Here is a 25,198-nt window from a genome sequence, read left to right on the forward strand (position 1 = left end):
TAAACACAGCCCACCAGCTTGTACAGTGCCATGGCACAGTGAGATCTGCGCCGCACTCGAACGCTACCAGCGGTTTTTACCAACTGAAATCTGGTTCAAAATGGTTCAAATGGCTCTGAGCACTATGGGACTTAACTTCTGAGGTCATCAGTCCCCTAGAACTTAGAAATACTTAAACCTAACTAACCTAAGGACATCACATACATCCATGACCGAGACAGGATTCGAACATGCGACCGTAGCGGTCGCGTGGTTCCAGACTGTAGCGCCTAGAACAGCTCGACCACCCTCGCCGGCCTTTAAATCTGGACTCATGTGACCATGTCACGGTTTTCCAGTCGTCTAGGGTCCAACCGATAGGGTCACGAGGCCAGAAGAGGCGCTGCAGGCGGTGTCGTGCTGTTAGCAAATGCACTCGCACCCGTCGTCTACTGCCGTAGCCCATTGCGCGATATTTCGCCTGAGTGTCCTAGCGGGTATACTCGTCGTACATTGTGCATTGATTTCTGAGCTTATTTCTCGCAGTGTTGGTTGTCTGTTAGCACTGACAACTCGACACAAAAGCCACTGCGTTACATGGAGGCCGTCGACCACTGAGTTGTAGGTAACGCCGTAATTTAGTGTTCCCAGTACAGTCTTGGACTGGGGATCTTGGAATACTGAATTGCCTAACGATTTCCGAAATGGAATGTCACATACGCCTGGCTCCAATTACTATTCTGCATTCAAAGTCTGTTAATTCCCGTCGTGTGTCCATAACTACGTCGGAAACCTTTTCATAAGAATAAACCGAGTACAAATGACGCATCCGCCAATGCTCTGTCATTTTGTACCTTGTGTACGCAATACTACAGGAATCTGTATATCTGCATATTGCTAAACCATGATTTTTGTCAACCTTGTGTACTTTTCCCCATTTCTGCAACAACTTTAAAGGTAATATACGCGACCTAAAGATTTTAACGAATTCAAATAATATTTTTACAATACATTGCGCGTTTCTAGTACATAATAACTTGAGCTATTACATTCGAAGGTGGGCAAGCTGAAAATTACCAAAAATTATCGTAAAAATGAATTTTTGGAAATTTCCGCACATTTTAGAGAGCAAGCGCAACTTGAAGTATGAACCTATTTGATTTCTTTTTCTTCCCTCTTTATCTTAATGTCCCTAATTCGCATCTCTCCCACAGCATAATGATTTGAAAAAAATTAATTTGAATTTTTTCCGCCTGCCCTTATGTGTTCCTGTGAGGACACTACAGTTATGAGGGACGATGGAAATCCGGGTTTCCTTTGACTCCATCGCGCATTAGTCAACATAAAGCCGGATTTTCCCCAGCGGAACTCCTATCCGTTTGGGGCCGCAATCCTCTTCGTCCTCTAACGATGCAAGATTTCTTTCAATTTAAGCGTAGAACCTGTGCCGTGACCCCTGCGCTTCGTGCCGAAGGAGTTAGCGGAGAGCAGAGAATAGCACTAAGGGCGGCCGCCGTTTCCTGGTACCGAGCGAACGGTCTGGAGACGAGGCGATGCGCCCGGCTGGTCACGGCCGCCGTTGGCCGTGCTGGAGCGTGACCGGCGGTCACGAGTCTTGGGTGGCTGAGCAGCTGGGGTCAGGTAGCCGGCCAGGGCTCTAGTGCGCGGTCACACACCGGTGGCCGGAGCAGTGCAGGTACCTGCTGCGGAAGGCTCAAGAGCGAGCGGAGTCCCACTGCCCAGACGGTGGAACTTGTAGGGCGATCGTGACCTTTTCGGCAGCTGAAATGTTCAGTCATGAAATTAGTTGTCCTGGCCAACTATCACACTCAAGTCACACGTGTGCAGGGCAAAAAATGCAACATGCTGTGTTCAGTGGGACCAGGTATGTGTATACTGAGGAATTTACGTGCACCCTCTGTTTTGACTCTGAGGGCAGTAATTGTCCTAAGTTTAGAGGTAAACAATGTCTGCAACATTCATTCTAAGGTGCAACCTCGCCCCACCGACGAGTATGTAGTCTTGTTCAACAGATTCAATCATTTGAACAGAGTCGCATTATAGGTCCGTGGGAAGCTGGATGGATGTATGAACGGACTGCTGCACAAAATGCACCGTTGGTGTACTGGTGCCTTCAGTAGTGGTCCCAGGAACATTCCCACACCTGTAGACCAGATTCTGAACGGCCAAGTAGAACAGACGCATGTCAAGATCGACGCATTATGCAGCCAGCAGTTGTCGACCAAACATCATTCATGGACGAAATCTGGGCAGAGGCTGAACCTGCTTTGTCACTTAGGAACACTGGGAACGGTCTGCTTGCAGCAGAATTTGGAAATGTGTGGTAAGGTCTTATGGAACCAAACTGTTATCTCATAGATCCCTAAGTCTACACGCTACTTAATCTAACTTAAAATAACTTACGCTATGGACAACATACACACCCATGCCCGAGGGAGGACTCGGACCTCCGACGGGTGGAGCTGCACGGACCGTGACGAGACGCCTCAGACCGCGCGGCTACCTCGCGCGGTTGCTTGAAGCAGGATTCATATCATGTGGACCTCTGGCCAGTCTACCAATGACATCACTACACCACCAAGCATTGCTACTCTGGTGTCATGAGAGTCGAATGGAGAGTAGTTTGCGCACTATTGTCTTCAGTGAGAAGACTAGGTTACGTCTGTCTGAGACTGATGGATGTACTCATATGTCACCTGTTCCAGAGTGACTAGCCCAGGATACACACGACCTATGCCAGGATTATATGTTGTGGGGGGACCATCAGTCACAACCAGTGGTCACGTTTGTTTCTGCAAGGTAGAGTAATCAGTTCCCCATAAATTGTACTTGTCCCATATACCTATCCGTTCTTCGTCTGCCATTTCTTCGACAGGAAGGTGGTTTGCTTTTTCAGCATGACAGTGCATGCCTGTATACTGCTGCTGCGACGCAACGTGCTCTTCATGGAGTACAACTGCTGTGGCCAGCAAGATCACGGGATACCTCATTAAGTGATGAAGCGTAAACTTTAATCGTTTTCCAGAGCCTGAAGGAGCAATTGCCGAATTGCTCCAAAAGGCGCGAGACGGCACCTTTATCAGCTTTTGAGTGAAAGAGTACATTCCTCCGTTGGCGCCAGAAGCGGGTACACAGCGTATAGATGCGACTGTTTTTCGAACCGTTCCCAGTGACATGTGTGCTTCATTTGGTCTGAATTTATCGTCACATTCTTCTACAATGATGAATATAATGAACTTGTCGTTGAGGGTTTTACAATATTTTTTCCAGCAGTATATATGCTTGTCTATCCACGATGACCTCTCTTGTCTTACTCTCCAGGTTCCCACGCGAGATATGCCATAGTGCTGACAGCTTTGTCACATACTCTTCTTCAAATAGGTCATAGAGATCGCTCTGTACAAGAAATATGACTCCACAGATGTCAGTAACCACCGCCCTGCTCACTGCTTTTCTAAATCTTTTCTAAAATTCTCCATCGGTGTTTAGAAGAAGTGTGGAAAACACTAACGAGATGAGGGATCGATTGAGAGATCATGTTTTAATACATCAAGAAAGAACCTCCATTGTACTTGAGGGAGTTGCAGAAGGTAAAACCTGTAGGGGAAGACAGAGGCTGGAATATATATAACAAATAACAGAGCATTTTAGTTGCAAGTGCTACTCTGATATAATAGGTTGGTGTAGCAGAGAAATTCATGGTGGGCTGCACCAGACCAGTCAGAAGACGGGTGATCAAAAAAAGTAATAGACGCTGGAATGAATTGCACTTCTTCTGCTTCATACTTTCTCTGATCTCTCCTCACACGGAAACACTGTGTTAGGCTCACGCTGACTGCCAGGTAGTACCACTTATTCGCATGTTAACGCGTTAAATCTTAAATAAATGACTCAAGTATGTTGCACTGTTGCACAGTGGAAAACGTCCGCGATAATCTCTGATTCAAGGCGCTAAGTTTTATATTGTCGTCTTCCATCTCCACAACTAAACCAAACAACAACACATAAGTGCTCCTAAGTGCATTTGTCCGTCACAGCCACTTTTTCGTTACATGTTTCAGTGACCATGTTAACTACTTGTTTTGCACGCTGGGATACCTATTAGCAAGGGCTATTAGACAAAGATACGTGGAAAAGCGTGCTCTGAGAATCGGAAGATGTTTTTCTAGATAAATGATAGCAAAAACAAAATTAGTTGGTGACTTAAAACCTACGAAAAGGTCAAGTTACCATTCGTACCCAGCTAGACATATCAATATTAGGCCCTACAAATGAATTAATGTAGGAAAATAGGGAGGAAAAACTGTGGGTATTATAGAGATATTCCTTTACTGATCCCTGGATGTAAAATAGTATTATCGAACATAATAACACAAAGATTCGCAGTAGTTTTAGAAAATATGTTGTTGGAAAAGTAAACTGCATTCAGGAAAGGTAGGCCCTGTTCAGAGAGCACATTTGTCATGAGACAAGTAGAGTTTGACTGCCTACTCATCTACAGGTTATTGACCACATGTATGCCTTTGACAATGTAGACAGGAGAATTTTGTGAGAAATACTAAGCAAGAGAGGCATAACACCCCACTTACTAAGAATAGTCCAACAAATGTATCAAGATTCCAGAATTGCCATTACTGAAATACAGAATGTTAAAATAACAATAAATCTAGGCCTATGGCAGAAATGCAGTTTGTGTCCTGTATCTTGATGATACGTTGAGACAATGGTTAGAAGAAATAGTTTTACAACCATAACCTGAACCAACAACATTACAAAATGAAAACACTCTTTGCTGATGATCAACTTCTTTTAGCTGGTAGTGAGGACACCCTTTAAAAAGTCATTTACAAATTAAATGTAACCGCCAAACGTTATAACTTAAGAATCTCTACTCAAAAGCAACAGCTATGGGTTTTAAAGATTCATGACTCGGCCCCAAGGAAAACTGTAATGAACGATGTACCATCTCCTTTACAAACGAAAAAGACGTACAAAGAAAAACTGAAAGATTCAATTACATTAATGCGACCTCTGAACAAAAAGGTGTAGAAAGAAATCCTAGTAAAGTTCTATAAGGAACTCCAATACCATCTATATTTATGGCAGTGAGGGTTGGGCAATAACCGCAGCAAATGAACGAAGAATACAACCGTAGAAATGAGGTTTTTAAGAATAACTGGCTACACGCTATGTCATATGATGAGGAATAAATCAATTAGAGGAGAAAGACTTAAAAACACAAACGAACGGATGAAACGACGTAGGAATAAATGAAGAGATTATCTCATAAGAATGAATGCAATTAGAATGTTACATATGATTTGATATGTTACGTAGGCTGTATCTGATGTCATGATATTCGCATTCAGTGAATAATTTGGAAAACAGAATGCTGGAAATAATACTGAACTACAGACCAGTAGGCCAAAGGTCAGCTGATAAACCAGAAAGAGGTGGAGAGACCAAATACAAACTAGCCAAAGACAACAGGGAATTGTCGTGCAATCAGCATAACAGCTCATGCATCCGAGCTGTTGACAAGAAAAGTATACGGAATCTGGAATTAAGGATCTGCTACATGACGATCAGATTGGCTTTAGGAAAGGTAAGTACTCCTCATTTTGGAGTTGATAATGGAAGCAAGACTAAAGAAAAAATGGTTCAAATTGCTCTGAGCGCAAAGCGACTTAAGTTCTGTGGTCATCAGTCCCTAGAACTTAGAACTACTTAAACCTAGCTAACCTAAGGACATCACACACATCCATGCCCGAGGCAGGATCCGAACCTGCAACCGTAGCGGTCCTGCGGTTCCAGACTGTAGCGCCTAGAACCGCTCGGCCACCCCGGCCGGCGACTAAAGAAAAGAAAAATCACGACACGTTCAAACGATGTTTCGACCTGGAAAAAGCGTTCGACAGTGTAAGATAGTGCAAGATGTTCGAAATTCTGAGAAAAATAGGGATAAGATGTAGGGAAAGACGGGTAATATACAATATGTACAAGTACCAAGAGGGAACAATAAGAGTAGAAGACCAAGAACGAAGTGCACCTATTAAAAGGAGTGTAAGACGGGGCTGTACTGTTTCGCACGTTCTGTTCAGTCTACACATCGAAGAAACAATGATGAAAATAAAATAAAAGTTAAAGAGTGATATTAAAATTCGAGGTGAAACACTATCAATGTTAAGATTCGCTGATGATAAAATTGATTTCCTCAGTGAAAGTCAAGAAGAATTACAAAACCTTTTGAGTGGAATGAACAGTCCTAAGAGTACGGGCTATGATTTGAGAGTTAATTAAAGAAATACGAAAGTAATGAGAAGTAGCAGAAATGAGAACAGCGAGAAACTTGATATGATAATTGACTGTCACGAAGACGATAAAGTTAAGGAATTCTGCTACCTAGGCAGCAAAAATCCCATGACGGACGCAGCAAGAAGGACATAAAAAGCAGATAAGCACTGGAAAAAAGGAAATTCCTGGCCAAGGGAGGTCTACTAGTATCAAACATAGGCCTTAATTTGAGGAAGAAATTTCTAAGAATGTACGTTTGGAGCACAGCATTATATGGTAGTGAGACATAGACTGTGGGAAAACTGGAACAGAAGAGAATCGAAGCATTTGAGATGTAGTTCTACCGGTGGCCGCGCGGTTCTGGGCGCTACAGTCCGGAACCGCGGGACTGCTACGGTCGCAGGTTCGAATCCTGCCTCGGGCATGGATGTGTGTGATGTCCTTAGGTTGGTTAGGTTTAAGAAGTTCTAAGTTCTAGGGGACTGATGACCTAGTCCCATAGTGCTCAGAGCCATTTGAACCATGTAGTTCTACAAACGAATTTTGAAAATTATGTCGCCATATAAGGTAAGGAATGAGGAGATTCTGCGTAGAATTTGAGAGGAAAGGAATATGTGGAAAACACTGACAAGTAGAAGTGATAGGATGATAGGACATCCGTTGAGACATCAGGGAATTACTTCCATGGTACTAGAGGAATAAAAACTGTAGACGAAGACAGAGATTGGGGTAGACTGCAAGTGCTACTCTGGGATGAAAAGACTGGCACAGTAGAGGAATTCGTGATAAGACGCATTAAACCAATCAAAAGACTGATAACTCAAAATAAAGAAGGGCGTGACAGCAAATACGTAACACTGGAAAGAAGAATAAGAAAGAGGCGGAAGAAAAAGAAACGATAACAGTGCAAAAGCACTCACATGCAAAAACTATGACTAGCTGTTGGTAAGTAAATTTTGCGTGAAATATCTTCGATGAACTCGATCCGTCAAATTATCATAGTGTTCCAAGCTTACGACAATATCCACCACAGTGTCGGTCACGTCAGATACTGATAGAGAGAAGCCGCGGAATACAGATGATATAATGGTTTGTGCGTGTGTTGGTGTGTGTGTGTGTGTGTGTGTGTGTGTGTGTGTGTGTGTGTGTGTGTGTTACGTGTGGAGAGAGAGAGAGAGAGAGAGAGAGAGAGAGAGAGAGGGAGAGGGACAGAGAGAGAGAGAGAGAGAGAGGCAAACGTCCAACTCAGGACTTGTGACAAGGCGACGGGAGTGAGGAGCAAGAAGCAGTAAGGAAGGGTCATTAAGCAGCGTGACGATCCAGGTTATTGCTGGCCGGCGTCCGCCGGCGGACTTACGGCTTCGCTTGCAGCGGACCACTGCCGCTGCTCCCCTGTCCGTCCTGAGGAAGCTCCGCATTAATTACACACGCCATGTCGCTGACGCGGCGTCCCTGGTTCGATGAACTTCGGAACTGGGTGCACAGTTGGTCATGTGTTGTACCCTCACATGCATATTGTCGACACCGTAGACCACAGTCTTCTCGAAGCATATTACCGAAGAATACAAAGACGCGGTTGATCACTGGTTTGCTACTGGACTTTGCAAAATGTTGTCGTTTTTTTCGGTTTTCATGAAAGTTATTATGACGACGGGCTACTGAGGACGACTAAGGATCTTACACGAGAGCAAATGTTATGGAAAAGAGTTTTCAGAACAGGAGATTTGTGAAGTCAGAAACAGACGATTACGACGTAATCAGTACTATCACGTTCTGTCGTTTAAGTTTCGCCTGTTACTCCCACTTATAGACATTATTCTAAGTACTTAAATTTAGTTTCTGGTCTTCCTATGTTTGGTTCGGATTTATATAGTACTTCTGGTATTATATCTGGTATTCTAACATCCTCCCTGCTACTGATGTGCTCTTAGCATTTCCTTCTGTATTCTATTTTTGTTTTGTAATTTAGAAGAGTTAATCCTAACTATGCTCTTACTTCTGTATTTCGCTTTTGATCTTGCCTGGTGAATGCTCCTACATGTCTGAGAAATCTAGTTTCCGCACTTAGAGTTCTTAGTATACACTAGGTGACAGAATATTTTCGCAGTTTATCCAATATCGGTGAACAATTAGATTTGAAATGAAGCAACTACATAGTACTGTCTTTCTCCGCCCAATACACACAATGGTTCTTGCTCGGATTAGCCATCTAGATCAGTTGGTAGCATGTTCACGACGCTAACTCTTAAAAGGACTGCCATCAATTAATTCACCTTCACGAAGTACCAGACATTCCCATCAATTACTGGTAGTCGCCCCACGGGTCCTCATTCACTAAAGTATTTCTACCTGCTAATAATCACCACTGTTGATTATCATAGTTGCTATGTCACTGCACTACGAGACAGTCCAACGTTTGAAAATATTACTCTTAATTGGATTAGTTACTGTCAAAATCTGTAGTGTGAGTTTCTTCGGAATAACGTTTATCACTTCAACACTTACAAATTACACATCTGTTACAAAACACTTACTGTAGTTGATACTCATAACCATTAAGTATAATTTTTACGTAGATAGCACCTTCGCAGAACGATTATACTTATCCATTTTTTTTAAAAGTAATGTTATTAGACTTTTAGATTGCAGAGCTTGATTTTCATATGTTTCTTTTAAACATTCGCGCAGATTGTCTTATTACGTCCGACCCTCTCTTTCTTAGTATTGTAATACTTTGTAAACTAAAAACGTAGTTATCTGCGATGCAAATCTATCAAACTATTTAAAATCCGACTAATATCTTACACTATTCCAACTATCACTTAATTTTTTTTCTTGCATAAGAGATGGACTTTTCTTTCTGAACCAATTTTTCTTTTTTTGATTGGAATGCATTTTTATATATCTGATTATTTTGATTCTTTTTGAAATTAATTACAAATATTTTTAATAATTGATAACGGATACTAGACATATTAATAATTCCCTTTTTAAACTGTAAAACGAAAACAATTTTTTCTGTCCTCTACAACGCCTGTTGCAATTAGCAACACAACTTTATTAGAAACTTCCAACTGTTGTAGATTTTAAAGACCTCGATGGCAATATACTGGAACAACAACTAGATGATAACCGGTTTGGGTTGATTAGGAACGATCCTCAGACCATGTGTACACTGTAGTTGGTACCCAATCGTAACCTGTCAACACCCAAAGGCTGGTTTTATACACCAAAACCATGAGACTACCAGCCTTGGGATACTGAAGAGTTAGGCTTAGCAATGGTGTTTTGTTGGTTAACATTGTATTTAGGTGCCAATTACAGTTTAAGCATGACCTGAGGATAGTTTCTAATCAGCTGCAAACGGTTATCGTCTATTTGTTATTAGATTATACAGGCTGTCCTTAAAAGAAAGTACCTGTTATAAGTCGTAATACACTTAAGCGCCAAGAAACTGGTATAGGCACGCGTATTCAAGTACACAGGCAGAATACGGCGCTGAGGTCGGCAACATCTATACAAGACAACAAGTACCTGGCGCAGTTGTTAGATCGGTTACTGCTGCTACAATGGTAGTTTATAAAGATTTAAGTGAGTTTGAACATTGTGTTATAGTCGGAGCACGAGCGATGGGACACTGCATCTCCGAGGTAGCGAAGTGGGGATTTTCATGTACGACCATTTCACGAAAGTACCGTGAATATCAGGAATCCTGTAAAACATCAGATCTCCGACATCGCTGCTGCCGGAAAAAGATCCTGCAAGAATGGCATCAACAACAACTGAAGAGAATCGTTCAATGTGACAGAAGTGCAACCCTTCCGCAATTTGCTGCAGATTTCAATGCTGGGCCATCAACAAGTGTAAGCGTGCGAACCATTCAACAAGACATAATCGATATGGGCTTTGGAAGTCGAAGGCCCACTCGTGTGCCCTTGATGACTGCACTACACAAAGCTTTACGGTTCGCCAGGGCCCGTCATCATCGACATTGGACTGTTGGTTGTAAGGTGTCAGGCAAATCCAACACCTTCCATGAAAACCCTGACATGATAAGCAAATCCAGCAGTATGTCACATAGCTCCGAATAAATCGTAACATTAAATTAACCAAAGTAATACGAGTAACGAGTGAGCAAATGGAATACCACAGACTAACACAAGAATGCTTAAATGCATGTCATACCTTCCCACCGTGAGACAGACGCAGTTCCGAGGGGAGAAACGAGAACAGAAGCCGAGAGCAGAACCATGTTAAGCTAGAAGGCCCTACGATAAGGGACGGACACCCACGTCGCCAGCCAACCGCCAGGACCACCCCCCAGACCATTTTAAAAAAATAGAGCCCTCCAGAAGAACAGTATAGATCTTACGATAACACTAAAAGGGCCACACCAGCTGCAAGTTTTAGCGTGAGACTTTGTCGCGTCTCTGTTACGTTGCAAACGTTGAAAACATTGCCCCACCACGAAAAGTATAACGTTTCTCATTGGATTGACAGAATTTTTGTAGGCGGAGCTTAAGGTTAACATTGAGACCCTGATTAGTCAGATGAAAACACAGCCAGATAGTTTTTTTTTTTAAACCAACTTCGGTAAATTGTAGTAAGGAGAAGTTAGGAGAGAGTTGCTTCAGAGACGGCGAGCTGTATGGAGCTGCACCGCGCGCAGCCCCCTGACACTGCCTAACCAACGACAAGGTAATGAACGCACGCGATGCCGCACAACAGCGCATAAAGCTTCACTCAGAACTGCAGAAGTCTCATCTGTTACACCCCCTTTTTGCGTAATAGTAGTGTCAATCGTCAATTAAAGCTCATGGTATTCACATTTGCTACGTAAGTTGAAATCTGAAACGCGATGATTTTTCTGTTATATAATTATTGAGAAGCCACATCAGCCACTGTAATTTACGACAAGTTAGATAAGTAATTAAAGATAATTGAGGGTCACTGTAGACCATTTTGATAGTTTTCTCTTTTGTGAAACTTAATTTAAACCTAGATTATAGATGTGATATGGCATAGGTCATCCTTCGATCCATTGTAGAACTTGGAAACCCACTCAGGGAATATTCGTTCACATTTTTGTTGAACGCAGTTGGTTTTTATCATCCTGTATTAAAATATTTCCTTTTATCAATAGTGCAATTTATAAACAATGTTTTGTGAGTAGAATAAAATTTCAAATGGTAAACTTAACTGCTTTTTCAACGTTATTTTACCAGCTAACTAAAAATAGGAAAGCCTTGAACCCCTTCCACTAAATTTAGTTAGTATTAAGATTCTTTTACAGGGAGTGCAGTGGAGCTGACGCTGAAATCATTAAGTATTTGGTTATATCATCGCTAGTCTCACTGAACTCTTCTGAACTCTACATGTCATGTGTGGTCTGGCGTCTCCTTACCAGGAACAGGTCCCAGGTTCAAACTAGTCAATTCCCTAAAAAACACGGTCAGAGCGTCGTTGCGCGAAAGTGGTAGGGAGACACCACTTAGAACAGACACCACGCTGAATGTTAGATGGTGACTGGAAACATATTGCCCGGTCGGACGAGTCTCGCTTCAAATTTTACGAGCGGATGGACGTGTACGGGTATGGAGACAACCTCATGAATCCATGGACCCTGCATGCCAGCAGGGATCTGTTCAGACTGGTGGAGGCTCTGTAATGGTGTGTGGCGTGTGCAGTTGGAATGATATGGGACCCCTGATACGTCCAGACAAGACTCTGACGCGTGACATGTACGTCTGCATCCATTCATGTCCATTGTGCATTCCGCCGGACTTGGGCAATTCCAGCAGGACAATGCGACACCCCACACGTACAGAATTGCTACAGGTTGGCTCCAGGTACAGTTTTCTGAGCTTAAACACTTACTCTGGCCACCAAACTCCCCAGACATGGACATTATTGACCATATCTGGGAGGACTTGTAACGTGATGTTTAGAAGAGATATTCACCCTCTCATACTCTTACGGATTTACGGACAGCACTGCAGAATTCATAGTGTCAACTACCTGCAGCACAACTTCAGACATTAGTCGAGTCTATGCCTCGTCGTATTGCGGCCCTTCTGCGTTCTCGCTTGGGCCCTACACGATATTAGATAGGTGAACCAGTTTCTTTGGCTCTTCAGTGTAGTATCAGCTATAAGCATTTTAGAATGTTGGTTCAAGGTCAAAATTACAGATGAACTCAGTTTTAGATAAGCGCATGCATGAGTACTGCTTTGTTGCTTCTCCACTTGCAACGTCACATATGCCATTTACACAAAACAGCGATTCCTCACCGTAAAGAGGTTTGTGCTCCACACTTTGCTAAGAGGGAGTGTGTAGCTGCAGTTCAACGTGCGTTTCGTTTAAAATTTAATTGTGATCTCCCATGTGGTAATAACATCCGCTGATGGCTTAGTCAGTTCGAAGCGACCGAATGTGTGAGTAAGGGGAAATGCACAGGACGACCAAATGCGTCTGAAGAGGATGTTGACCGTGTCAGAGCATCTTACCTTCATAGTGCTTTTGCAAAGCAAGCCTTTAACTACAGTTTTCGAAGACGACACTACGGAAAATTTTGCCGGCCATGGTGGCCGAGCAGTTCTAGGCACTTCAGTACGGAACCACGCGGTTGCTACAGTCACAGGTTCGAATCCTGCCTCGGGCGTGGATGTGTGTGATGTACTCAGGTTAGTTAGGTTTCAGTAGTTCTAAGTTTAGGGGACTGATGACCTCAGCTGTTAAGTCCCATAGTGCTTAGAGCCGTTTGAACCATTTGAACGGAAAGTTTTAGGAAAGCCTTTACACAAATGTCCACACCATGTTACAGTTGATACATGTTTTAAAGCCAGATGCCTGTGGAGTGCGTGGTAACTTGCGTGTAAAGTGTTGCAGTGGGGAAACGACTTTCTTGATCGTTTGGTGTTCAGTGAAGAGGAAATTTTTCGTCTAAGTTTATTTATTTTTTATTTATTTATTTATTGTTCCGTGGGACCAAATTAAGGAGAAGTCTCCATGGTCATGGAACAAGTCAATACATGAAATTATAGCACGACATTAGAAACAGATAAAATGAAATATAAAAAACATATTCGGGTGAGAAGTAAGTTTAAATAACGAAAATCAACAATGTAACACTGGAATTTGCTTAATTTTTTAGATCTTCCAGGAGCTCCTCGACAGAATAGAAGGAGTGAGCCATGAGGAAACTCTTCAGTTTAGACTTAAAAGAGTTTGGGCTACTGCTAAGATTTTTGAGTTCTTGTGGTAGCTTATTGAAAATGGATGCAGCAGAACACTGCACTCCTTTCTGCACAAGAGTCAAGAAAGTGCATTCCACATGCAGATTGGATTTCTGCCTAGTATTAACTGAGTGAAAGCTGCTAACTCTTGGGCATAGGCTAATACTGCAAACAACAAACGACATTAAAGAAAATATATACTGTGAAGGCAATGTCAGAATTCCCAGACTATTGAACAGGGGTCGACAAGACGTTCTCGAACTTACACCACATATAGCTCGAACAGCCCGTTTTTGAGTCAAAAATACCCTTTTTGAATCGGAAGAATTACCCCAAAAAATAATACCATACGACATAAGCGTATGAAAATATGCGAAGTAGACTACTTTTCGTGTTGAAGTGTCACTTATTTCAGATACTGTTCTAATGGTAAATAAAGCAGCATTTAGTTTCTGAACAAGATCCTGGACATGGGCTTTCCACAACAGCTTACTATCTATCCGAACGCCTAGGAACTTGAACTGTCCCGTCTCGCTTATAATCGGTTCTTGTTGAATTGTGAGTTAGAAACAGTAAAAACTGAGTCTTACTGTGATTTAGCATCAAATTATTTTCCACAAGCCACGAACTTATTTTATGAACTACGTTATTTGATACTGTTTCAATATTACACACAAGATCCTTCACTACCGAGCTGGAGTCATCAGTAAACAGAAATATTTTTGAATCACCTGTAGTACTAGAAGGCATATCATTTATATAAACAAGAAACAGCAGTGGCCCCAGCACCGACCCTTGGCGAACACCCCACTTAACAGTGCCTCATTGGGACTGAACATCACTACCACTCTCAATATTGCGGAGAATTACCTTCTGCTTTCTGTTCTTAAAGTAAGAGGCGAACCAATTGTAAGCTACTCCCCTTACTCCATAATGGTCCAACTTCTGCAGTAATATTTTGTGGTCAACACAGTCAAAAGCCTTCGTTAAATCAAAGAAAACTCCTAGCGTTCGCAACCTTTTATTTAATCCGTCCAAAACCTCACAGAGAAAAGAGAATATAGCATTTTCAGTTGTTAAACCATTTATAAAACCAAACTGAACATTTGACAGCAAACTAGCAAACACCGATGGCATAGAAATAGGTCGATAATTGTCAATATTATCCCTGTCTCCCTTTTTATAAAGTGGCTTCACTACCGAGTACTTTAATCGGTCAGGAAACCGATCACACCTAAAGGAAAAGTTACAGATATGGCTAAGTACTGGGCTAACATACATAGAACAATACTTCAGTATTCTGCTAGATACCCCGTCATATCCATGAGAGTTCTTGGTCTTTAGTGATTTAATTATTAACTCGATCTCCCTCTTGTCAGTATCATGGAGGAGCATTTCAGGTAACAGTCTCGGAACACTTTTTTCTAAGAGCGCTATATGATTCCCTGTTGGGACTAGGTTTCTATTTAGTTCACCTGCTATATTCAGAAAGTGATTATTAAATACTGTACGTATATGCGGCTTATCAGTAACACGGACATTCCCACTACGCACTGATTCTATATCCTCGATCTGTCTCTGCAGACCAGCAACTTCCTATACGACTGACCATATGGTTTTAATTTTATCCTGAGACTTAGCTGTTCTATCTGCATACCACATACCTTTTGCCTTCCTAATAACATTTTAAAACACCTTACAATAGTGTTTGTAATGGGCCGTTGCATTTAGATTCTGACTGTTTCTAACGTATTGATATAATTGCCACTTTGTTCTACAAGATATTCTTATCCCTCTAGTCAGCCACCCAGGCTGCCTGTTGTGCTAGTACCCTGTTTTGAACGTTCTAACAGAAAGCAACTTTCAAAGAGCACGAGAAAAGTCTTGAGAAAAGCATTATATTTATCGTCAACTGTATCAGCGCTATAAACATCTTGCCACTCTTGTTCCTTGATAAGGTTTACAAATGTCTCTACAGCAAACTGGATCAGCTTTCCTAAACAGCAGATGACTATATTTAACACGTGTTGCAGCACAAAAATCTTTTAGAGTTAAAATTTGTGCATCATGATCTGAAAGGCCATTCAACTTTTTGCTAACAGAATGCCCTTCTAGTAATGAGGAATGAACAAAAATGTTGTCTATGGTTGTTCTACTGTTCCCTTGCACTCTCGTTGGAAAGAATACGGTTTGCATAAGAGTATATGAATTAAGTAGGTCTACCAGCATTCTCTTCCTTGCACAATCACTTATACAATTAATATTGAAGTCACCACATATAACTAACTTTTTGTATTTCCTATAAAGTGAGATCAGGACATCGTCGTGAACGTGTTTTTAACATCAAAAAGATTCACCAAAATTAAACGTTTCCAGCACTGTGCTCCTACGATATGTGTACAGAACATTCTTTTCGCTAATGGTTAAAGTGGTTCAAATGGCTCTGAGCACTATGGGACTTAACATCTGAGGTAATCAGTCCCCTAGACTTAGAATATAACACACATACGTGCCCGAGGTTGGATTCGAACCTGCGACCGTAGCAGTAGCGTGGTTCCGGACTGAAGCACCTAGAACCGCGTGGCCACAGCGGCCGGCATTCGCTAATGGTTTGCCAGAGTTAAGACACAGAACTGAAGAGCTATTCTTTCCATTACGCCGGACCTGAACAACTAAGGCGAGCGAAGAATCGGATCTGATGTAGGATGTGTGCGGCATACCTACACTGAGCTGACGTAAGTCCTGGGATACCTCCTAATATCGTGTCGGACCTCCTTTTGCCCGGCGTACTGCAGCAACTCGATGTGGCACGGACTCAATAAGACGTTGGAAGTCCCTTGCAGAAACCGTGAACAATGATGCCTCTATAGCCGTCCATAATTTTGAAAGTGTTGCCGGTTCACGACTTTGTGCATGAACTGGTCTCTCGGTTATGCGTCATAAATGTCCAATGGGATTCATGTCTGGCGATCTGGAAGGCCAAATCCTTTGCTCGATTTGTCCATAATGTTCTTCAAAACAACTGCGAACAATTGTGGCCAGGTGACATAGCGCATTGTCATATACAAAAATTCCATCATTGTTTGGGAAGGTGAAGCACATGAATAGTTGCAAATGGTCTCCAAGTAGCCCAACATAACCAGAGGATCAACTCTATTCCATGTAAACACAGTCCACACCAATATGGAGCCACTAACAGCTTGCACAGCGCCTTGTTGACAACTTGAGTCCATGGCTTCGTGGGGTCTGCGCCACGCTCAAACCGCTGAAACCGGTACTCATCTGACCAGGCCAGTCGCGTGGGGTTCAACCGATATGGTCAGAGTACAGGAGAGACACTGCGGACGATGTCGTTCTGTTAGCAAAGGCACTCGCTTCGGTCGCCTGCCGTCACAGCCCATTAACGTCAGATTTCGCTGCACTGTCCTTCGTCGAACGTCCCGCATTCATCTACATCTACATCACACTCCGCAAGCCACCTAATAGTGTGTGTCGAGGGTACTTTCGGTACCACTGTCTGATCCCTCCAACCCTGTTCCACTCGCGAATAGTGAGTGGTAAGAATGATTGTCGGTAAGCCTCTGTATTGGCTCTAATATCTCGAATTTTCTCCTTGTGGTCAATACGGGAGTTGGGGTGAAGTAACATGCTGTCTGACTCTTCCTGAAAAGTGCTGTCCCGAAACTTCAATAGTAAATCTGTCCGGGATGCACAACGTCACTCTTGTAACGTCTGCCAGTGGAGATTGTTTAGCATCTCGGTAACGCTCTCTCGCCAGCTAAACGATCCCGTGACGAAACGCGCCGCTCTTCCTTGGATCTTCTCTATCTCCTCTATCAATCCTACATGACAGGGATCCCAGACAGATGAACAACACTCACAAATCGGGCGATCAAGCGCCTTATAAGTCAATTCTTTCGTGGATGAGTTACATTTCCTTAAGATTCTTCCAATGAATCTGAGTCTTGTGTCTACTTTTCCCACTATCTGTTTTATGTGGTCGTTCCACTTAAGGTCACTCTGGATAGTTACGCCTAGATATTTTACGGCAGACGCTGTCTCTAGCTGTTTGTCATCAGTAGTGTAGCTGTACAGTAGTGGATTTCTTTTCCTATGTATGCGCAATATGTTACATTTATTCACGTTCAGGCTCAACTGCCAGAGTCTACACCATTCATCAATTCTCTGCAGGTCGTTCTGGAAATTCTTACTACCTCCTGGCGTTGCTACTTTGGTATAAACAACTGCGTCATCTGCCAATAGCCTTAAAGAACATCCGACGCTTTCTAATAGATCATTTACATATATTGTAAACAGCAACGGTCCCATCGTACTTCCCTGCGGTACTCCGGATATTACCTTTACGTCTGTCGATTTAGTTCCGTTAAGAGCGACATGTTGACTTCTATACGCAAGTTAGTCTTGAATCCAATCGCAGGTCTGAACCGATACTCCGTAAGCTCGTATTTTTTTCAGTAAACGGCCATGCGGGACGGTGTCAAATGCCTTACTGAAGTCAAGGAACACGGCATCAGCCTGAGCGCCGTTGTCCACTGCGCTGTGGATCTCATGGAGGAACAGGGCGAGCTGGGTTTCGCAGGATCTCTGTTTGCGGAATCCATGTTGATTTTTATAGAGGTGCTGTTCATTTTCCAAGAATGTCATAGTTCTTGAGCATAAAACATGTTCCATAATTCTACAAAAGATTCATGTCAACGATATAGGTCTGTAATTGTGTGGATCTGTTTTACGGCCTTTCTTAAAACGGGTTTGACCTGCGATTTTTTTCAGTCGTTAGGTACCTTTCGTTGCTTAAACGATCTACGATAAATTACTGCAAGTTCTTTCGCATAATCTTTACAGAATCTTATCGGTATCTCGTCTGGTCTTTGTTTACATAGCTCTTTTCTAACCCGTCCCTTAAAACCTTGCTCGGAACATACTTGTCTAGCGCACATTGAACGATACCTTTGAATTTTTTCAATTTGTTCTCCACATCTTTGTCCTCATCACCGAATATTTGATGCTGACTGCTGAGATATTCTGAAATTTGTATCCTGTCACCCTTGATGACCAAATATATCTTCCTACCTTTCTTAACATTCCTTCTAAGACCCGTCGTCATAGATGCTGTCACTGCATCTTATGATCACTGGTACCTTCCTCTACGTTAACTGATTCGATAAGTTCAGGTCTGTTTGTTGCCAGGAGGTCTAAAACGCTACCCTCACGGGTTGGTTCTCCATCTATCTGCTGAAGGTAATTTTCGGACAAGACATCCAGAACAATGCCACACGATTCTCTGTCTCTGGCACCAGTTTTGATGGCATAACACTTCCAATCTATGCCTGGTAAGTTGAAATCACCCCTTATTTCAACGGCATGATCAGGAATATTACTAATGATATTCTTCAAGCTCCGTCTGATCCTGACCCATGTGCTCTATAAAAACATCCGCCCACCATTTTTGACCGTTCTTTGTAACTCAGTTTCGCCCAGATTAATTCACATTCGGAATCCGTGATAACCTCGCTAGATTTTATCGAGTTTTTTACTGCAATTAACACCCCGCCACCATTGGCGACTAACTTATCCTTACGATAAATATTTCAGTCTAAACTTAGGATTTCGTTCTCATTGTCGCCTGGTTGAACCAGCTTTCTGTTCCCAATACTATCTGTGCAGTATAACCTTCTATAAGCGATACTAATTCTGGGACCTTTCCTCGGATGATTCTGCAGTTTACTAAAATCATATTAATCTTTACCTCTGATCAGCGAGGACCAAGATTCTCTGAGATCGCTGTGGCTAATTTAACAGGCAACTCGTGTTTGCTCCCAAGGGAGGGATCCTCTAACCTAAAAAAGCCCCATGTGCACGCCATATGTACTCCGCTACCCTAGTAGCTGCTTCTTGCGTGTAGTGCACGCCTGACCTATTAAGGGGAATCCTACAATTCTGCACCCGATAGCGGAGGTCGAGAAATTCGCATCCGGTACCGTTGCAGAGCCGTCTGAGCCTCTGGTTTAGATCTCCCACTCTGCTCCCAACCAGAGGACCGCGATCAACCCTGGGTACGATGCTACAAATAGACAGCTTAGCCTGCACTCCGCGTGCGTTGCTAGTTGCCTTCACCAATTCTGCCAGCCACCAAAAGGAGCCGAGGATGGCCTCTGAACCCAAGCGGCAGGCGTCATTCGTGTCAACATGTGCCACTACATGCAGCCGGTTGCACCCAGTGCGCTCGATGGCCGCCAGCAGGGCCTCCCCCACATCACTGGAACTGTTTCCCGCCTACCTCCCTGAAGGACTCCATCACCCGCCTAACATTGGAGCTCCCAATGACTCGCATACCCACCCTCTGTACTTGTCCGGAGTGGGAAGGAAAATCGACCGCTGGCCCAACAGGAGAGGTGTCCCGTACTGGCTCCATCAACACTGGGAAGCACCTCGGACCTGTTGCTAAGAAGTAGGGAGCCAGCCGGACGGCCTGCTCCCTCTTTCGTCTTCCGCCCAGTGACACGCGAACCCACGTCACTGCAACTTCAAGCATTAGCTAGAAGCTTGTCGACGGTAGCCAACGCAGCTTCCAGCATTGAGCAACTGGCTCGTCACAATACGCCAGTCACTACTCTACGCCATCCAAGCTCTGTTTGACTCAATGCCCAGGCGTATCAAGGCCGTTATTACGGCCAGAGGTGGTTGTTCTGGGTACTGATTTCTCAGGATCTATGCACCAAAATTGCGTGAAAATGTAATAACGTGTCAGTTCTAGTGTAATATATTTACCCAATGAATACCCGTTTATCATCTGCATTTCTTCTTGGTGTAGCAATTTTAGTGGCCAGTAGTGTAACTACACTGGTGGAAAAAGAACGTACCGACCAATTTTATTGACGATTAGAAGTCGTGTTTCTATCAAATTTTAATTTATGCTGCTGGAAACAAAATGCAACATCCTCAAGTACGAGGTTTTTTTATTGACAAATGAAGTGGCAAGTAAGTTAACCATTATAGGAGTACACTGAGGTGACAAAATTCATGGGATAGCTATCTGGACATATACAGGGTGAACATTAATAAAATCGACAAACTGCAGGGATGGATTCCTGACTGCAAATCGAGGAAAAAAGGTCCTATGAACGTGTATCCAGAAATGGACGGTGTGCGTGCTACGAGAAGAGATAGTTCCAGAGCACATCAGAGAGCTGTATCGTATCCACGTCACAAGAGATGTTCAAAGTGGTCTCCATGGTATGCAGTGCACCTGTTCATACGTCGCATCATGGATTTACGCTCTCTTTCGCACGTGCTGGTTCAAAAACCATCGGCATATATTTCCCGTAGAGAGAACTCCGCTGTTGAAACTTCCTGGCAGATTAAAACTGTGTGCCGGACCGAGATTCGAACTCAGGTAGTGTTTCAGGTAGTGTTGCTTGTCTATTGGCACTGACAACTCTACACAAACGCTGCTGCTCTCGGTTGTTAAATGACGGCCGTCGTCCACTGCACTGTCCGCAGTGATAGGTAATGCCTGAAATGTGGTATTCTCGGTCCACTATTGACACTTTAGATCTCGGAATATTGAATTCCCTAAGAGTTTCCGAAATGCAATGTCCCATATGTCTAGCTCCAACTATCATTCAGTTCAAGTGCATTAATTTCTGTCTTGAGGCCATAATCATGTCGGAAATCTTTTCGCAATAACCACCAGAGAACAAACGGCAGCTGCGCCAATGCCCTGCCCTTTTATACCTTGTGTAAGCGATACTACCGTCATCTGTATATGTGCATATCGCTATCCCATGACTTTTGCCACCTCAGTGTAAAAGGTGCACTGAGCATTTTTAAGAAAAAGTAGGTTAGTTTACCTTGAGTTTGATATATCATTTGTTGTAAATAGTCTAAACTAAAGTGTTATAATACATCATTGAAAGTGGGATATTCTTTTATGGACACCTTGCACTGCTTTAAAGATCACTGAAATGTATCATAAATAATACAGATCTCTGTCTGGTCTTGCAAAGAAATGACCAAAATAGAACTAGATCCACAACTCGATTGCGCACAAGTGATTGATCTGGTAATCAAACAAATACGAGTACAACAGTAATAAAAAAAAGCAAACAACACCATCAAAGGCAAAAACCGAGCTAATTAAATGAGCAAGATTCCAAACATGGGCATCAGATTAAAAGTTAAACTTCTTCAAAAGACTTGTAACTTGAACCTGACATACGTCACGACAAAGTAATTAAAAACAGAACAAATGGGAACAACGTCACTGCACTAACTATTCGCTCTCGACTTGACGGCTACCTGGCTGCTCCTTCCTCGTTCGCCCGCACGGCGTCCTCCTCGGTCGTGAGCCGCTGTTCTTTTGTTTTCCCAAGTGCCTTGCTCTTTCTATTGTCCCCGACGTGATCCTACTACGTTCGATCCGCCACAGCCTCCTCGACTTCGGTGCCGCTAGATGCGGCGTCCACTCCAGAGCGTCTATACACACACACACACACACACACACACGCACACACACACACACACACACACACACACACAGAGAGAGAGAGAGAGAGAGAGAGAGGGCGGGCGGGGGCATAGGTGAAATCGCAAGTGATTTCATCAGCTGCGACAGAATGTTTCGTCTTTGGGTCTCTAACGATGCGTATGTTTGCAATGCTTTCCGGTGCTAGGACATTGTTTTCAAGACTTGGGAAAATGAAAGCATTGTTCTACACTCTACACGTGATTTCACTTTGGCCAGACAGCAGGTTGTATACATATTATGACTGTGAGCGTATGTATGAACTTTTATCTGGTAAGGTAACCTTACGAACTAACCCTCTACATTTTTTGTAGGATTTGCAAGTCTGTGTTCAGACATAGATTTCCTAAAGCAGTGCGACGCAACTGAAAAACTAGAAAAACGCGAAAAAATCGTTTATGTTTGGTCTGCTCTTTTGGACATGTCCTAAAGAATGGACACGACATGTATAATTCGAGAGTTATCAATTGATCACTTCAGTGCCGATCCACATCAAGCTCGATCTCTTATGGGAATCGGTGAAATGTCTCAAGTAATGAGGATAGTGCTCAAGGATCACTATAGTAGTAGTTTGTGGATAAGTTGAGAATTTGAGTCTGATGGGAGGTGTGCAAGGCTAGTTCATGCAGTTGCGATGACCACTGTGTCCACATTAGGACTGTCAATATTTAAAAAGAGCATTAATCCGGTATATCGATATTTAAAAAATTATCACTAGCAGCTCTCGATATAGCGGTAAAGAATCTGTATATCGACATATCGACGAATAAGATATCAATGTACAGGACTATAAAAATATTGGCTGCACATTGTAAATATTCTGCGGTTTTTAGAGGTGTATATGTAAGTATCGATTTATTATTAGACATTATATACACTCCTGGAAATTGAAATAAGAACACCGTGAATTCATTGTCCCAGGAAGGGGAAACTTTATTGACACATTCCTGGGGTCAGATATATCACATGATCACACTGACAGAACCACAGGCACATAGACACAGGCAACAGAGCATGCACAATGTCGGCACTAGTACAGTGTATATCCACCTTTCGCAGCAATGCAGGCTGCTATTCTCCCATGGAGACGATCGTAGAGATGCTGGATGTAGTCCTGTGGAACGGCTTGCCATGCCATTTCCACCTGGCGCCTCAGTTGGACCAGCGTTCGTGCTGGACGTGCAGACCGCGTGAGACGACGCTTCATCCAGTCCCAAACATGCTCAATGGGGGACAGATCCGGAGATCTTGCTGGCCAGGGTAGTTGACTTACACCTTCTAGAGCACGTTGGGTGGCACGGGATACACGCGGACGTGCATTGTCCTGTTGGAAAAGCAAGTTCCCTTGCCGGTTTAGGAATGGTAGAACGATGGGTTCGATGACGGTTTGGATGTACCGTGCACTATTCAGTGTCCCCTCGACGATCACCAGTGGTGTACGGCCAGTGTAGGAGATCGCTCCCCACCCCATGATGCCGGGTGTTGGCCCTGTGTGCCTCGGTCGTATGCAGTCCTGATTGTGGCGCTCACCTGCACGGCGCCAAACACGCATACGACCATCATTGGCACCAAGGCAGAAGCGACTCTCATCGCTGAAGACGACACGTCTCCATTCGTCCCTCCATTCACGCCTGTCGCGACACCACTGGAGGCGGGCTGCACGATGTTGGGGCGTGAGAAGAAGACGGCCTAACGGTGTGCGGGACCGTAGCCCAGCTTCATGGAGACGGTTGCGAATGGTCCTCGCCGATACCCCAGGAGCAACAGTGTCCCTAATTTGCTGGGAAGTGGCGGTGCGGTCCCCTACGGCACTGCGTAGGATCCTACGGTCTTGGCGTGCATCCGTGCGTCGCTGCGGTCCGGTCCCAGGTCGACGGGCACGTGCACCTTCTGCCGACCACTGGCGACAACATCGATGTACTGTGGAGACCTCACGCCCCACGTGTTGAGCAATTCGGCGGTACGTCCACCCGGCCTCCCGCATGCCCACTATACGCCCTCGCTCAAAGTCCGTCAACTGCACATACGGTTCACGTCCACGCTGTCGCGGCATGCTACCAGTGTTAAAGACTGCGATGGAGCTCCGTATGCCACGGCAAACTGGCTGACACTGACGGCGGCGGTGCACAAATGCTGCGCAGCTAGCGCCATTCGACGGTCAACACCGCGGTTCCTGGTGTGTCCGCTGTGCCGTGCGTGTGATCATCGCTTGTACAGCCCTCTCGCAGTGTCCGGAGCAAGTATGGTGAGTCTGACACACCGGTGTCAATGTGTTCTTTTTTCCATTTCCAGGAGTGTACATCGACAAGTTAGGAGCTTGCTCATCGCCCTTAGAGGAAGAACTGAAAGGAAAGCGATGCACGTTCGCGATTGGTGATAACCACTTTGCTAATAATGTGACTGCAGGTAAGTGGCACAATAAGAGGTGTCCGGTGGATCCGTCGTTCGGTTTCGTCACAAATCGGATTTGTGTGGAACACTTCATGTCGACTTCCTTGTTCATTTCTGCAAACGTCAGCGTCCTAGCAGTTGTAGTGTCAAAATTGCGTGTTAAATGTTACAGTTTCTGTTAGAAGCGTCGAGCGTCGATAAGATCAGAATTTCCCCTCACATGTCTCCGCCGACCGCAAAGACCAATCCAGTAATTTACATTATTGTTCGTCATTTGCAGCAACTGTTTTTGAAGAATGCCGATGTGAAGAAATAGCACACTAGTTGCGCTAAAAATCGCTTTTTAACCCAGCTGGTGTGCTATTTCTGCATATCGGAAATCTTGTTATTCGATTCACACCGCCATCCTTCAGTGCAGTCTTCTTTGTGCCACCTGTACTTGCTTCACACAGTTAGAAAGACTGGACGTGATGAAAGCTCAAAAAGTTATAAAACTCCTTCACACAGTGAATTAAAGTTTTGTTCTACTACAATTTCAAAAGATCAGTTTCAAATGTTGAACAAAAAATGCGAAAAAACTATAATATAAAATAAAAATATCGGCACTCGGTATTACCGTTTCGATATCGATATATCGATATATTGGGAACCTTAATGTCACCAAGAGCACTGAAAGACCTAAGTCGACACAAGGCCCGGGAGTAGACAACATTCCATTAGAACTACTGACAGC

The sequence above is a fragment of the Schistocerca piceifrons genome, chromosome 2 (assembly GCF_021461385.2).
Source record: "Schistocerca piceifrons isolate TAMUIC-IGC-003096 chromosome 2, iqSchPice1.1, whole genome shotgun sequence".
In the NCBI taxonomy this organism is placed as follows: Eukaryota; Metazoa; Arthropoda; class Insecta; order Orthoptera; family Acrididae; genus Schistocerca; species Schistocerca piceifrons.